Here is a 14,510-nt window from a genome sequence, read left to right as displayed (position 1 = left end):
AGCAAGGAGACGCACCAGTTTAGAATAACAGCAACGAAAATCCTACAAGCTCTAAGTCAGGCGGTGACGTGACAGGGCCCAGGCTGTGAGCCTTGTTAGTGGGGGAAACGGAAGCAGCCGCGGTGGCCTCTCGTGCGCTTCCCACCCAGCGCGCCGTCCACGTCCCTCCCCAGCTGCACCCTCCCTGCGTTTCCCTGTCGTCCCCTTTCTGGAAGGCCTGCCAGCTGCTCAGACCTAAGCACGAGTAAAGTACGGCGCAGTCGGCCGTCTGTGTCGAGAAATTACTTTTGTGTCCTTAAGGGGGAAAACATGAGACAAATGGGCAGACAGCGCGGACACTGGCCTGTTGCGACAGGGACTGGACTTTGGACAAACACTACGCTCTAGTAGGGTTCCTTGTCCCCCTTCTCCATCACTGCCGCCACCTCTGGGAGAAGAGCCTCCCGCTCTGTGAGGAGGAATTAGATGAAGCGAGGTTTGAAGTGGGCGGCATGCGTGCCTGGAGGCCCGAGGGAGCGCTGTGGGCGGGCTGGGGTCAGGCGCCAGGGTCAGTCCCTGCTCTGGCCCGGGACATGGATGCGCCGTCCGTCGGTGATGAATGACAGTCCCTGCCGATGGGAGTGTTGACAGGCCGCCAAGACCATGTGCTGCACTGTCCTGGCCCGGCTTCTCTGACTGATTTCGAGGCCCCGCCATTCATTCTCATGAAAGGGATCCTGTGACAGGCGAAGCTCGTGCCTCTCAGGAGCTGTTGCCCACGTTCGTGTCTGTGTTTCCTGTCCATTTGGAAGCAGGTCGTGGTGAGGGGGGAGCAGCCGCGTTGTGTCGGTACACACCGCGTGAGAGGCCGCATGGCCGTCATGTCTGACACCCGCAGCTGAGGCTGTGCAGCCGAGCACATGGCCGTCTCCACCCCGCCTCATGCAGAGGTGTCAGCACAGTGCTTCCCGACCTCCTGGGCGGCTGGGCCTTGCTGCTGTGGGTCCCTCAGCAGGGTTTGGTGCCAGGACTGGGAGGGTGGAGGACTCCGAGGCTGGATGTCAGCTGGGTGAGGGCCAGGATGTGCGACAGAGCCCTCTGCACCCCACGGCGTCACTCTGCCTGAGCTGTGGTCCGCCGTTCATACCCAGTGTCCATCTGCAGAGCCCCAGCTCAAAGATAGCTGTGCAGCGGACACCCGGTTTGCCGCCAGCAGAGCCGCGTGGCGAGTCCAGACTAACTGTGCTGCGTTTCAGTGCGAATAAAATTAACAGGAATGGTGGATTTTTTCCCTCTCTCTTTGTTGTGGTACAGTACACATAGCATAAACATAAAATGGCCATCTTAACCATTTTCAAGTATTCGGTTCAGTGTATTAAGTTAAGTACATTCACATTGTGTGCTGTCACCACCGTCCATCCCCATAACTCATTTCATCCTGTAAAACAAACTCTATGCCTGTTACACAGTAACCCCCCGGTCTTCCCTCCCCCACCCCCTGGCACCCCCCCATTGTGTGTGTCTGTATGATTTTTACTATTCTAAGTATTTCACAGAAGTGGAATCATGTAGTATTGTCCTTTGGTGACTGTCAATGATTTCTCCGAGCACAATGTCTTCAGTGTTTGTCCACGCTGTAGCCTGTGCCAGAACGTCCTTCCTAAGGCTGAATGCTATTCGATGGCATGTACACACCACATTGTGCTTATCCAGTCATCCGTCGATGGACACTCGGATCACTTCCACATATTAGCTACCTTGGGCAATGCTGCTGTGAACGTGGGTGTATGAATGTCCCTTGGAGACCCTGCGTTCAGTCCTCGGGTGTGTGCCCAGGAGCGAGTTGCTGGGGTCCGCGCAGCAGCATTTACGTGGATGAGCCCACGGAGTGCACGGGTGTCAGTGTGTTCTCGTTTAGCGACAGCACTGTTCAGTAAAGGTGTAGGTGGCTGGTGCATTGGGGTGAAGTCAGGTGGTTGTCACAGAGACGCTTCACGATACAGCAGCTTTCCCTGTCATGTCAGGCTGGGCCTCTGCCCCATGGGTACCCAGGGACTGAGGTTCACATCGCTGCTCTTCATGTGCCCGCTGTCCCGAGGCTTGGGCCATGGTGGCCACAGCACTTGCGCTCACATCCCACACAAGAGCATGTCCACGTGGCCACCGCAGCTGGTGTGGCGAGTGGACGTGAGAACAGAAAGGTGGCCTTGTTGCCGACCCCACCTCTTCCTGAGGGGGGACTCATCTCCTCTTGTCCCCTCTCGTCCCCTCCTGCAGAGATGACAGCCTGCGGCCCTGGGCGGACCCTTGTGTTGATCTCACAGCGCCATTTTTAGCCCTCAGCCAGCACATGCTGACGTTAGAAATGCCACCAGCTGGCACACACGTCTCGATCTGGCTTGGCCTCGCGTTGTGTGTGTGTATCTACATCTGCCTTTACATCCATGGAACGCTCTGCTACTCCGTGGATCGTTTGTCAGAGAATTTGATTGTGTGGAGGTCCGAGCAGAAAGAAGAGGGTGAAAACCAAGTCCTCTTATTCTTGTTTTGAAGTTTGCTGCCCCCCAAAGTCATACCAGAAGTACAGAGGTCATTGATTTGGGGACAGGTGTGGGGTGGATCCGGCCTCAGAGCAGCGACTCAACAGCAAAGGTGCCCCAACAGAATAAAGACGAAGAGGCATGAAACTTAGAGCGAACACTAGTTTGCTTTTAGGGAGTGGATTTTGAAATCTTGCTGTGTCACACAAGTGGAGCCTTCGGGAGCTGTCCACGTGGACTCCCTAAAGCCACGAGGGCGCGTGGGTGCGCGTGCGTGTGCTTTTCTGCCGGCACCGTGGCGTTTCCATTACTGCAGCCTCATAGTGGGGTTTGAAATCAGGAAGTGTGACGCTTTTGGCTTTGTTCTTTTCCCCTCAAGATTGCTTTTCTTTGAGGTCCCATACACATTTTAGTATCATCCTATTTATTTGAAAATGCCATAGGAATTTAGATCGGAGTCGCGTTGAATGTACAAATTGCTTTGGGTGGTATGGACATTGTAACAGAACAGTTCTTGCAATCCATGAGCACAAATGTCTTTCCACGTATTTTTATCTCCAGGTTCTTTTACTCACGCCCTACAGTTTTCCGAGGACAGGTCTTTCACCACCTTGGTTAGATTTATTTCTAGATATTTTTATTATTTTTGATACAAGTGGAAATGGGATTATTTAATTTCTCTGATAGTTTCTTATCAGTGTATAGAAATGCAAGTAATTTTTCATCTGCAGTGATATGTTATCTGCAGATAGAGACAGTTAATGTCGGATATCAGGTTGGCAGATTTTAGAATTTCTGAGTAAAAGTCATTTCAAATAGACATTTAGGGAGAGAAGAAGAGGTAATGCATCCTTAATTTTAAAAACGAAATGCCAATACTGCAGAGCACTTTAGTTTGCTAGGACTTGAAATGTCTAATCTCCATGGAATTGGAGGTTAGTGACCTGCTTCAGCTATCTGTTGTCAGCGAGATCAGTGTGGCTGCCACATTTGAAAACTTGCTTATTTATAGTTTATTATCTGTGTTCTATGTTTTTTAAAAAAGAAGTTGTCCTCAGATATACGTCTAAGTTACAGTGATTCTACTTTATGGTCATGAGGGTAATTAAAAGCTTTTTCTGTTTCACACTTGGCGTGGCAACCACTCTTTCAAATCCGAGCCCTGACTGCCCGTATCGCCCCCTCCCAAGATCCTGCTTTTTACACAGCACGTTGCAGTTTTTGGAAACAGTTCGTCTTTCTCCAGCACATCTGGAAGTGGTTGTCTGCTCAGAAGAGCACTAAGTCAGTCCCGGGGTCTGCGGCCGGCCTCCTCGGGGCACAGGTGAAGGACGTTAGGTCCTGGGGCCAGGGGGACACATGATGGGGGAGGGGGTGTCCAGGATGTTCCATGGTCACAGCCGGTGTGAGACCCAGGAGAGGAGCATTCCCATCACTCAAGGTCGCACTCCTTGTTCCTTCCCACAGGCATAGGGTGACAGTGACACCCTGCATGTCACCCCTTGCTCCATGCTCTTTGGAAGAGAAGTTCTTTAAGCAGAAGCGTGACTCGTGATCAATTTGGGAATGTGCAGCTGATTTTAAGTAGGGACAAGGGACAGATCAAGGTTCTGCTTGGCGCTTTCCCTTGCAGGAAGTAGAGTCTGATGTTAAGAAATACCTCCATCCGCTGGGTTGTTGCTGTACTGGGCAGACAAGTGAAGTCTCCACCGCTTGCCTAGGAAAGTGGGTCAGTGTTTATCCTGGAAGCCTTCCTCTCCTCCTGCTGTGCTTGCCGTCGTGCCCTGACATGGCCAAGACGAGGGAGGCCATCTTTACCATTGGACGGCCCCTCCTGCTGCTGTCCTGGAGTAGGTGGGCCCCAGGCAGCCAGGGGAGCAGCCTGTCTGGCTGCGGTTTAGGAAACGCCCTGTTCCTGTTGAGCTCAGAAGTGGAAGCTGGTCTGTGAGCTAGGTGTTCCCCGAGATGCACCCAGCTCCCAACTCAAAAGGAGTCTAGTTTTGAGCATCGATATGTCTCAGCATCACAGCTTTTATGGCTGCAGTCTACCTGAACTCAGTAATCGTTTCGTGTTAGCCCGTTAGACCCCGCGTGTCCTGGGTTGGCGGGGAGGTCGGCTACTACTGCGTGCAGAGGGGGTGCGCCTTGCTGTGGCCTGGAACCAGAGGAGACTTGCCCGCATGACCGCTGGGAGGGGCGTCTGGCTTTTTCAAGAGCCAAGTTTTATTTTAGAGATGTTGGCATCGTTCGAAGCTGCTTTCACTTAACCAAAAATCAGCAACGTGTGAACGTCAGTCTTGGAGCAGAGGGGGTCGTGCTCCAGCAGCGCCGGCCATAACTGCACGTGCAGTAAACACCGTCTGCCAAAATCACCCAGGGTGACTCTTCTGTTATCATTTTACATCCATTTACGGTTCTTTAAGTACCAAAAAATTTTAAGGTTTTTGTGACCATTTTAATTATGGTCAAATTACTGTTGAAACTCAGCTGTATTTATAACACTTTAAGGAACTAATTGGATTACATGATTTAACTTTTCCTGAAGCATTTTGCATAGTTACATAATTAATGTTTAGCTATCTCTTTGCCAGAAAAGTTGATTTCTTTTCAGATCAGAAACCTGGAATGAAACATTCCTTTCAATTAGGCGATATTTAATACATGATTATCGATTTATGAATGTGAGAACAAGAGAGTCTTGTAACTCTGGGATAATTCTTGCTCAGTAGTGACAGTAGTAAATGCTAAAATGAAGGGACAGCCCTGTAGTTTCACAAATGAGTATCTGCGTGCTCACCAGGTGGGAACTGTTGAAAATGTGAATGTGAAAAATTAAATCGTGTTCAGTTTGTAGAGAACAATGTTAAAAAATCCCTCTGCTTTTTGCCACCACCGTGGTTGCTCAGCTGCAGAAACGAGGTCACCATAAGCACTTGGCACCTTATCTCCTCCACTTCCACGTCAAAGAAACACTCCAGGCAAGCACAGTTGTCTGAAGTCCTGAAATTGAGGTTCCTGAGTATCGGGTGAGAACGTGCGTGAGGCTGGCATTTATCACGCGGCAGTCCTAACCCAGACGTGGCTGCTGGGAGCAGGGACTCTGGGCCAACAGGGCCTGGACCGCACATCGCCAGGGGTGGAGCAGCAGCAGCCCCTGGGATGGTTGGATCCTGGAGCCTTGAGACTAAGCCAGGAGGCGGCCTCCTTTGAGCTAGTCTCTAGAAGGGGCTGCGGTTGGAGGGACCAGGGCGACGAACGAGCCATGCGGCCCATGGGCATCTGGCTTGGCTCCCACTCGCTCAGTGGACAGATGCTGGCAGAAGCTGCTCCAGGGAGATGGTGAAGCTTCAGTGGACAGGGATGGGAAGCACACTTGGAGCTGTGCTGGCTGCTGCTGTCGGCATTCTCATGACTTGAGCAGCAGCAAGTGGGGACACTCGATTGCTTGGTGTCCTTAACTGCAGCAGGATCTGTTGCCTCCAACACATTGGACGCGTTGAATGAGAAGTGAGATTCAGGGCGCCTGGGAAGGGAACACATGCTACTGGTCTGAACGTCTGAGCGGAATGGACGTGAAGGGACGATGTCGTTGTCGGTGCCGGCGGGCGTCTGGGAGGGTCAAGTATGCATCAGAGCGAAGGAGACAAACTGAACCGTGTTCTTGCCAGTGCGGCCAGTGTTCCTACTGTTCCTGCCCATACACAGAAATGAGGCGTCACGGGGAGCTGGCTCGTTTCTTGTGTTCTGCCCGATTGTCAAGGCACAGAGGCTAGAGCCAGCTTTAACTGGTCCTTCTAGCGAGTAACGTGTACATTGTTGAATCCGTGAGGTCTCTGGTCACTTTTAGAGCAGTCGTGAGTGTGCACACACACTCCTCCCTACAGGGAGGTTCAGACTTTTTCTCCTTTTACTTCTCTGTACGGGGCCCCACAACGAGGCGGCCGCTCCGTGAGACGGACGAGCGCCGCGACCACACGGAGCGACGGTGGGTGGAAGCGCCTGCCGCTAAGGGGGGACGCCGGCCTGACGCGGCCACGCGCTTGGGATCACAGTTACGTGACGTCCCAGCAAGGGCAGAACTGTAGAGTCTGTCAGATCGGCATGTTTCCCTTTACGTGGCGTTTGCTCCGATGTCCACGTCACTGTTGTGAGCCTCGCGTGTGGCTGAGCACGAGGGAGCTGTCGAGGGGGAGCCATCAGCATGGTGCCGTGTGACATGTGGCTGCGGAATACTAACTGACGTTAAGCTCAGGGTGAACTGATAAAATCTTTACTCGTCCCTGTCCCCAGAGAATCGTGTTGTCCTTGATGGCGCATGCTGGCCCTCTGTCCTCTCACTCTGGTGAGCCTCTGTGTCTGGACAGTCCAGCAGACATTGCCACACTGAGCAGCAGCAGCATCGCACCCGTTGGTGTCTCCCCAAATGCCGTTTCCTCGGGAACACAGGCACCCTGAGCCCCATTCCCTGGTTGGACTCAGCTCTTGTCATTGCAGATGATGTGGTCAGGCGTGGCGCGCAGGCCCCCAGCCCCAGCCCTTCTTGGCCTGGGGAGAGTTCCCCTCTCGGACATGTGCCTTCCTGGGCAGGGTCCCACAGACCTGAGATCCGAGTGTGGTTCTAGGACAGCGGGGCCGAGCGTGCCGGGTGTGTGTTCGCACCCACTGCCACCTGCAGCGGGGGCTGTGTTTCTGTAGACGGGAACACAGGACTGTGGAAGTATTACCCAGGCATCAGTTTTCCTGATAAAGCCGGGGTGGCAAGGTGTGGCACGTCTGTGCTCCCATGATGATGGAGACCTGGGTGCGCATCTGGGATGTGACAGCCGAGTGGGGCTTGGAAATCATAGCCTCATGTCAAAGAGGTCAGTGCGGAGCGAGGAGAGGGGATAGTGAGTCCCGTGGTCACATCGCAGGGCCAGCGGTGCTGAGAAGTTACATTGTAAGTGGGAAGCTGAGGAAAAGGTGATGCAAACTTAGTGGGAGAACACGGAGGACCTTTTGGTGGCAACTGGCTGGCTTTGTGGGGTCAGTTGGATGTGAGGGCAGCTCACCTGGGCCTGGGGAGCGGCACGCACCACTGATGCTCTTTCAGGGAGGTGGCCGATTTCCTCGTGTCACAGCCTGCTGTTTTAGGGACCATCCGTGCCAAGAGTGGCTCAGGGCTGGCACGTAGAGAGCCGGACGGCATCCCTGGCTGGGCAGTAACTATGCCAGATTCGGCTCTGAGTCTGTTTCCCACGAGCGGGGTCAACAGCTTGACCTGCAGGGTGTCATCGGATTGGTGGGAGCACGTGAGAGTGCCTGCCCCGTGTTTAAGGCCGTATGGTCACCATCAGTGTGCTCATCAGGTGTTCGAGTTAATTGTCACCCACACCCTGCACCTGCTTGTTCACTCAGTGTTTATCGTGTGTCTGTGAGGGGGACATGTTGATGGATAGGACTCCTGCCCTCCTCCCCCAGGGCCCTCATTTTCTTATCTATAAAAGGGGACAGGACTGGTGCCCGCTACACACAGCTGCTGGGAAGATAAGTGTGATGTGTTAAAAGTGTGAGGCGCGTGTGGTGCCGACTTCATCATTGACGTGGCCTTCAGTGCACTGACAGCTGCAACACAGCGGCCCCTCCTTAAGCTGAGGTATCGCCTTGACTTGGGGTGCCTTTGCTTTGCAGATGATCAACACAAAGCGGAGGTTCACTGGCCACTTCAGGGGAAGGCTCTGCTTCACAGAGGCCGAGTCTGGGGGCAGGCCAGTGCACCGGAACCTCCGCCACCCGCTCACTGGTTGCGTGACCGCCCTCTCTGAGTGCCGGTTCTCTCCCCCGTGCAGTGAGGCACTTGCCTTTCCTCCCCCACTTCTCTTCCTGGGGGCAGTGTGTCCTGACCCACTGCGTGGGCTTGTTGCTTTCCCCTCACACACAGGTGACTCTCACTGGAGGCTGACTCTGCAGATGTGATGAGTCCTGTGACAGCGTCTCACGACCAGTCTGGTGCAGAACTGAGTGTCGCCGTCCTCGTCTTGAACTCGTTTGAACGTACTTTTCATACAGTGCCTCAAAAGTGTCCTCCAGTAGTGCGTGTCAGTACGTGTGCTCGTGGCGCTGCTGAGGGCTTGGCCAGCTGCGCCTCTGCTGCAGCGATCAGCTGTCCCCCACCTTCCTGGTGACCAAGCGCAGGTGGTGGGTATGGGGACAGCCACCAGGGTTCGGTGGGCTGTCCTTTCCCATGTCCCGAAGCTTCATTTTCCCCAGTCCTCTGTGGTTTACACGGCAATGTTCACGTAATGAAGTATTCCAGTACTTTTAAAGTGCAAGTTAAAAATTTCACTGTTTCCTCCTTTTTCTCAGTGAGTTGCTGGCGCCTGGGCATTGCAGCCAGACTGCGAAGTGTCAGCCATGAGGCGTCGTTTTTCCTGATTTTTCCATGGGACTGAATTTGTCATAGATGTTTCATTAGCAGATTTAAAATGGTTCCGATATTTCATTAGAGTCTTTTCCTGTAAGATGCCAAGAGGTTGACAGATATACACCATCCAAAGAGAATCACTTTTCAAAAAGGTTTTCATTTAACTGCACACACAGACACACGTGCACAAACATGTACAGGAACACACGTATGCATGCATGTGGACACATGCGCACACGTGTGTACACAGACGGAGACACAGAAGAGCACACGTGAGCGCGCGCGCACACACACACACACTCTCACTCTCTCTCTCTTTCCCTCCAGGATTTTAAACTTCTTTTAATTTTAGTAGCAAACCATCCGAGTCTGCCGTGCAGCTCTGGGCCAGGCAGGCAGCGTCGGCTGTCTTCTCTGAGCAGGTCGCTCTCTGTAACCCTTACGCACTTTCAGTTGTTAGCGTGATGCTAAAACCCAGCATTCGGGGACGAAGGCGGTTTGGGAACTGGCTGGCGTCATCCATAACGCTCTCTCCAAGCCGGGCCTGGTGGGCCACGAGTGGGCCTCCCCAGTGTGACTCTGGGAAGGTGCTGAAACGTGCGTGGGGCTAGCTCTAGGGACAGGAACAGGGATGGCCCAGGCGCCCCACACAAGACAGAGTCCCAGGTTTTTTCTCCTGTGTCCCTGACTTCCTCGTGCCAGCACACTCACTGTCACGGGTGCCACCTCGAACCACCGTCATTTTCTCAGCTCCCTTGCTTTTCCTCGAAAAGATGTGCCCGTCAGTACTTGTTACTAGTTGCAGTGGTGTCCACAGCGGCACCTGGGGCAGGCAGGGGACAAACTAAGGACCTCGGTGGGCCAGGTCACATGAGGAAACAGATGCCCCACATGAACTGTTGTCACGATGCCTGCAATAGGGTGGAACGCCCATCTTATCAGCTGCGGACAAGCGGGAGGCTAGGTGAGGGGTCGTGGGCGGAGGGCGAGAAGCCTGGCCCCGATGCCCCCGAAGGCTCCTCTCTGCTGTGCAGTCATGTCTGTGGGACGCCGGGGAGGGCTGCGCGTCTGCGGCTCCCCACCCTCAGAAGGGGGGACGGACGGACAGAGTGTCACTAGGCCTGTTTACCAGGTGCCAACTGTTAGCCCTTTCCTGTAAAGGTCTGCAGTTGGAACCGCCCCTCAGAGCACGCTGACCCCATGGCCGGTCCCCTGCTCAGCACCATTCTCTCCTGTCCCAGGATAAGCACGCGGCCAGGGTTTCGGCGGGGCTGCTTCAGCTCCGGCCTGGGTGCGTGTCCCCCCGGAGCCCCTCTCGAGGGCAAGAAGGGCGGCATTCCTGCGCAGCCCTCCCGGCTCGCTCTCAGCGTTTGAGGCGTGCACGAGTCCTGACCCGCGGGCTCAGAGAGAAACCGCTGGTGCTTCACCGGCGTCGCCGCCTTCTACGTGGTTTTGCGACGATGCGTAGAACCACGTCGCTGCGGCAGCGCGGCGGCGTGGGCGTGGGCGGGGCGTCTGCGTGCGGGTCCCCTGGGGCCCCCAGGGCGCCCCCCCCCCGCATCCCCAGGACGCCCCCTGAGGGGAGCGGCATGTCGCCTGTCCCGGGTGCGTGCGGCGGCCCTGCGGCGGCCGGGCGTCCTGTCCGGGGCGCGTCCCGCGCTCCCCGCGCTGAGGCTCGGCCGCCGGGCCCCCGAACTGGCAGCAGCAGCCGCGCGTCGCGATCGGCCGCGTTTCGTTCATCTTCCTTCGGCGCGCGGGGCGCGGGCGCGGGCCGGGTCTTCTCTCGGGAGTCTGGGGACACTGCGGCGCCCGGACAGCTCCCGGAGGCGTCGGCAGCCTCGCAGGCCCGCCCGCCGCGTCTGAGACCCGCTCGGCGGCGGCGCGGTGCCCGTTGCCCGTCGCCCGTCGCCCTGCTGCTCCGAAAGGTGAAGCGCGAGGGGAGCGGTGCTGGCAGTCGGGACGTGCGGACGGAAGCCCTGAAACGCTTCTGAGCGAGGACCGTGCACGTGGGAAAAGCAGCACGCATGCGGTGCGTGAGCCCGTGGTTTCGGGGCCGCGCGCGGGTCTGGGAGGGGATCCTCCAGGGACGGGGGCGGCTGCCGTGCCGCGTTAAGGACAGCGCCGGGTGGCTCATTGGGGCCCAGGACTTGTCTTATTTTGACGACTCCCCCGTTCTGTCCGCCCCCCACCCCCTGCCTCTGGCAACCACCAGTCTGTTCTCTTTATCTGTGAGTTCGGGTCTTTTTTTGTTTTTGTAAATGGACATCCAGTTATTCCAGCACCACGTTGAAGAGGTTATTCTTTATTTAATTCACTTTGCACTTTTGTGAAAAAACTTGCCATATTCATGTGGTCTGTTTCTGGACTCTGTTCATCTGTGCCTTCACCAGTGCCATGTTATTTTGATTATTGTAACTTTGTGGTAAACCTTACAATCAGGCAGTGTGATTTCTCCAACTTTATTCTCCTTTATCATGTTTATTTTGCTATTCTAGTTCCTTTCATTTTCCATATAATTTTTGGAATTAGCTTGTTTATAAAAATTATCTTAGCATTTGAATCGGAATTGAGTTAAATCTATAACTTGCAGAGAATTAACCTCTTTATTATGTTGTTTTCCGTTATACCGATGCGGCACATCCCCTCATTTATATGAATCTTCTTGATCTTTTTCTTGAGCGTTTTGTAGTTCTCAGTGCACAGACCCTGCAGGTCGTAGACGTGTTTGTATGTGTGTTAGATTGATGCCGAAGCATTTCTTTTTTATATGTATAGCTGCTTTAAATGATACTGTTTTTTTAAATTTTAGTCTAAAATATTCATTGCTAGAATATATTAATGTGATTTGACTTTGTCGTAGCCTGGTTAGAGTTGGTTATTAGATCTAGGAGTTAAGTTTGTAGTTTCCTTGGGTTTTCTGTGTAAGCTTTTGGTTTAACTGATTTTTTTTCTGTTTTAAATTTGATTTTTGCTCTTTAGTATTTATTTCCCTTTACTTGCTTTGTGTTTACTTTTTATTTTTTAAAGTAGAAGCTTATTAATTTGAGACTTTTCTTCCTTTTAGATATGAAACTTTAATGCCTCATTTTTGTTCAGTTGAAAATATTTTTTACTTTCTTTGAAGAGCTTGTGGTAGTTTTATGTAGTTATCCAAACCTTGTTTTAGCTGGTTATCCAGATGATAATTCCTGCAGGTCTATTCACTGTTTGTTTCATGATATTACCAAACTCTGTGCCTGGACCTTAAATGATAGTAGCCGAGCTTGTCAGGGGATGGTTGGCGTGAGGTATGTTGAGGTGGAAAAATCATGAACGTGGGAATTTGAATCTAAGCACCATGAGTCACCCTTCTGTCTAGAAGACCTTTGTCTGCCTCCGCTTCCCCCATTACTGGCCCGGCTGGGGCGACTTATTGAAGGTCATTGGACCGGTCACCTGGATACCACCTTATTTCCACTGTTAAAAAGGTTTTAATGGTGAAACTAACTTATTCTTTCATCAGCAAACGGTTCATGATAGGGGCTATGTCTTTGTTTCGCTGACTGCCCTCTCTTGATGCCTGGCAGGTAGTGGCTCTTGATAAATACTTGTTGGATGAATGCGAGAATGAGAAAGTGAAACTCACCCTCATTCCCATGGCATTTGGAGATGCCGAGGTAAAGTTCAGGTACGAGTATGAAGTTCACTGACCAGGAGCCAAGTGAGAGCTGAGTCACACTGCCGTTTCAGATTTGACTCAGGGTTGAGTGATGTATTCTCAGGTTCTGGATTCTAGACAGTCAGAAGGTCAGAGCCACCCTGCATCGCAGTGTTTGTCCCACCTGATAGAAAAAATAGGGGGCTGTGGTGGCTCCTCGTTTCAAGGGAGGAACACTGGGCCCCTGTCACTGTGCCTGCGACAGGCTGGGTGCTCACCAGCATCTTGGGGGCTCCTGAAGCTCCGGCCCTGCTGGTGGGACAGGCAGGGTGGGCTGCAGGGAGGGGAGCTCACCTTGACTGATGCTCACCCTGGGGAGGAGTTTGTGAGGGGAGCTAGCAGGGCTGCCCAGGGTGTTACCAGCATGTGGGAATGCAGAATAGGGCCCTCGGGGGCCATATGCTGTCCAGGGGCCCCCCAGTTGTACTCCCTGGTGTGAAGGTACTCTCAGTGGGCCGGTTTGCCCTGGGGGCCCCTCCGAGTGAGAGCTGCCAGCTCACATTTGCGGTCCATCTGCCCCTGTCCAGCCTCAGCAGTATCAGGTCCCTAAGCTGGCACTTCGGTAGTTAGAGTTTCAGGGTTAATGAGTCAACGATTTCTGTAGGATGACATCAACAATTTGGCGAGTGACAATAGGACATTCCAGGTGTCCTTTGGAAAAGTTATCAGCAAAGCCAACAGTTTGAACAGGGACACAGATAGGACATGAACCTTTGGTTCGTGGGGTCAGTGCTGCAGCGTGTGTGCACATTAGCGTCTGTCAGTGGCCACTGAGGGGATCGAGTGCTGCTTCCACAGAGCAGGCCATGTGCACTCCCTTCAGAAGGCATTGGGGATGTTCGGGCGGGTCTACTCAGAAGAAAAAGACAGTATTTCAGAATTGGTGCTTTTCCTGAAAACAGGTAGTTGAGAGTAATCAAAAATGAAAAGTCATTCTCAGCACTGCCAGCGGTTCCTCAACCAGAGCGATGACGGTGAGAGATACATACCAGTTCGCAAATGAGTAATACCGTAGGGGAAGATGTAATCAGCAGCTTTGGAGATTTAGAGTTTTTATTAGTTACGAGCTGACTGGATTCAACAGATGCCAGTGTCACACAGTAGAAGGTGTTTTCAGGCCTCGGCTGTCGCTGGGGTGACGCATGAGCTGGCCCCAAGGTGCTGATGGGAGATTCGGTCCAGCAGGGACATGAGGTGCTATCAGTCTGGAGATGAGCTACTTCCTTCCCCAACAATTGTATTTCGCTAAGAAGGAACAGGTGAATTTGATTTTGGGGTAAGTGAAGTGTAAGTCAAACACTCATTGATGTACAGACAGTATCTTTCTATCAAGCCCACTGAAGCTGCCTGGGGACGTGTGGAAGTGGGGGTGACAGTGCTTGACACGTGGCAGAGGCCAAGCCTGGCCCGCTGTACCAAGTAACAGTCCAGGAAAGGAAGAATCAGTAGATTGGACTTCAACCAGATTAGAAACTTTTGCTCTGTGGTAGAGCTGGCGAATGGGAGAAAAGACGCTACAGGGCGTGAGCCTGTGTCTGCCTCAGTGTCTGACGGAGGGCCGTGCCCTGGGCAGGTGAAGAACTGGAACTCAGCATGCTGCCGAGTCCAGTCAGAGAGAACAGAGACACGCCCGCCGTCTCAGCAGGTGGACGTGCAGACGAAGGCCAGCCTAGGAAACAGGCCGACGTCGTCGGCAATTTGAAGGGAGCGGATGGAACTCTTGTGAGGTATCACTGCTCACTCGTCATACTGGCTCCAGTGGAGAACGTGGAGTGCTGCCAGGATGCAGGGAGCTGTCTGTGGGGCCTTTGCCTGGGACACGTGTCCCCGCATCGTCCTGGGATTCTCGGGCGCAGGGAGTCGGGCTGCTCGTGGCAGCTCAGTGCGCTGC

General features: G+C 53.4%; 1 protein-coding gene across 11 annotated transcripts in view; it reads left to right on the top strand.

Moving 5' to 3' along the window:
• The window catches only part of DIP2C (disco interacting protein 2 homolog C), a 212,566-nt gene that overhangs the window by 106,635 nt on the left and 91,421 nt on the right, over positions 1-14,510 (top strand). The window lies entirely within an intron of this gene.

Source organism: Pteropus medius, unplaced genomic scaffold (genome assembly GCF_902729225.1).
Source record: "Pteropus medius unplaced genomic scaffold, Ma_sr-lr_union100, whole genome shotgun sequence".
In the NCBI taxonomy this organism is placed as follows: domain Eukaryota; kingdom Metazoa; phylum Chordata; class Mammalia; order Chiroptera; family Pteropodidae; genus Pteropus; species Pteropus medius.
Note: the sequence above shows the minus strand (reverse complement) of the source record. Positions and strands in the feature narration are given on the sequence as shown.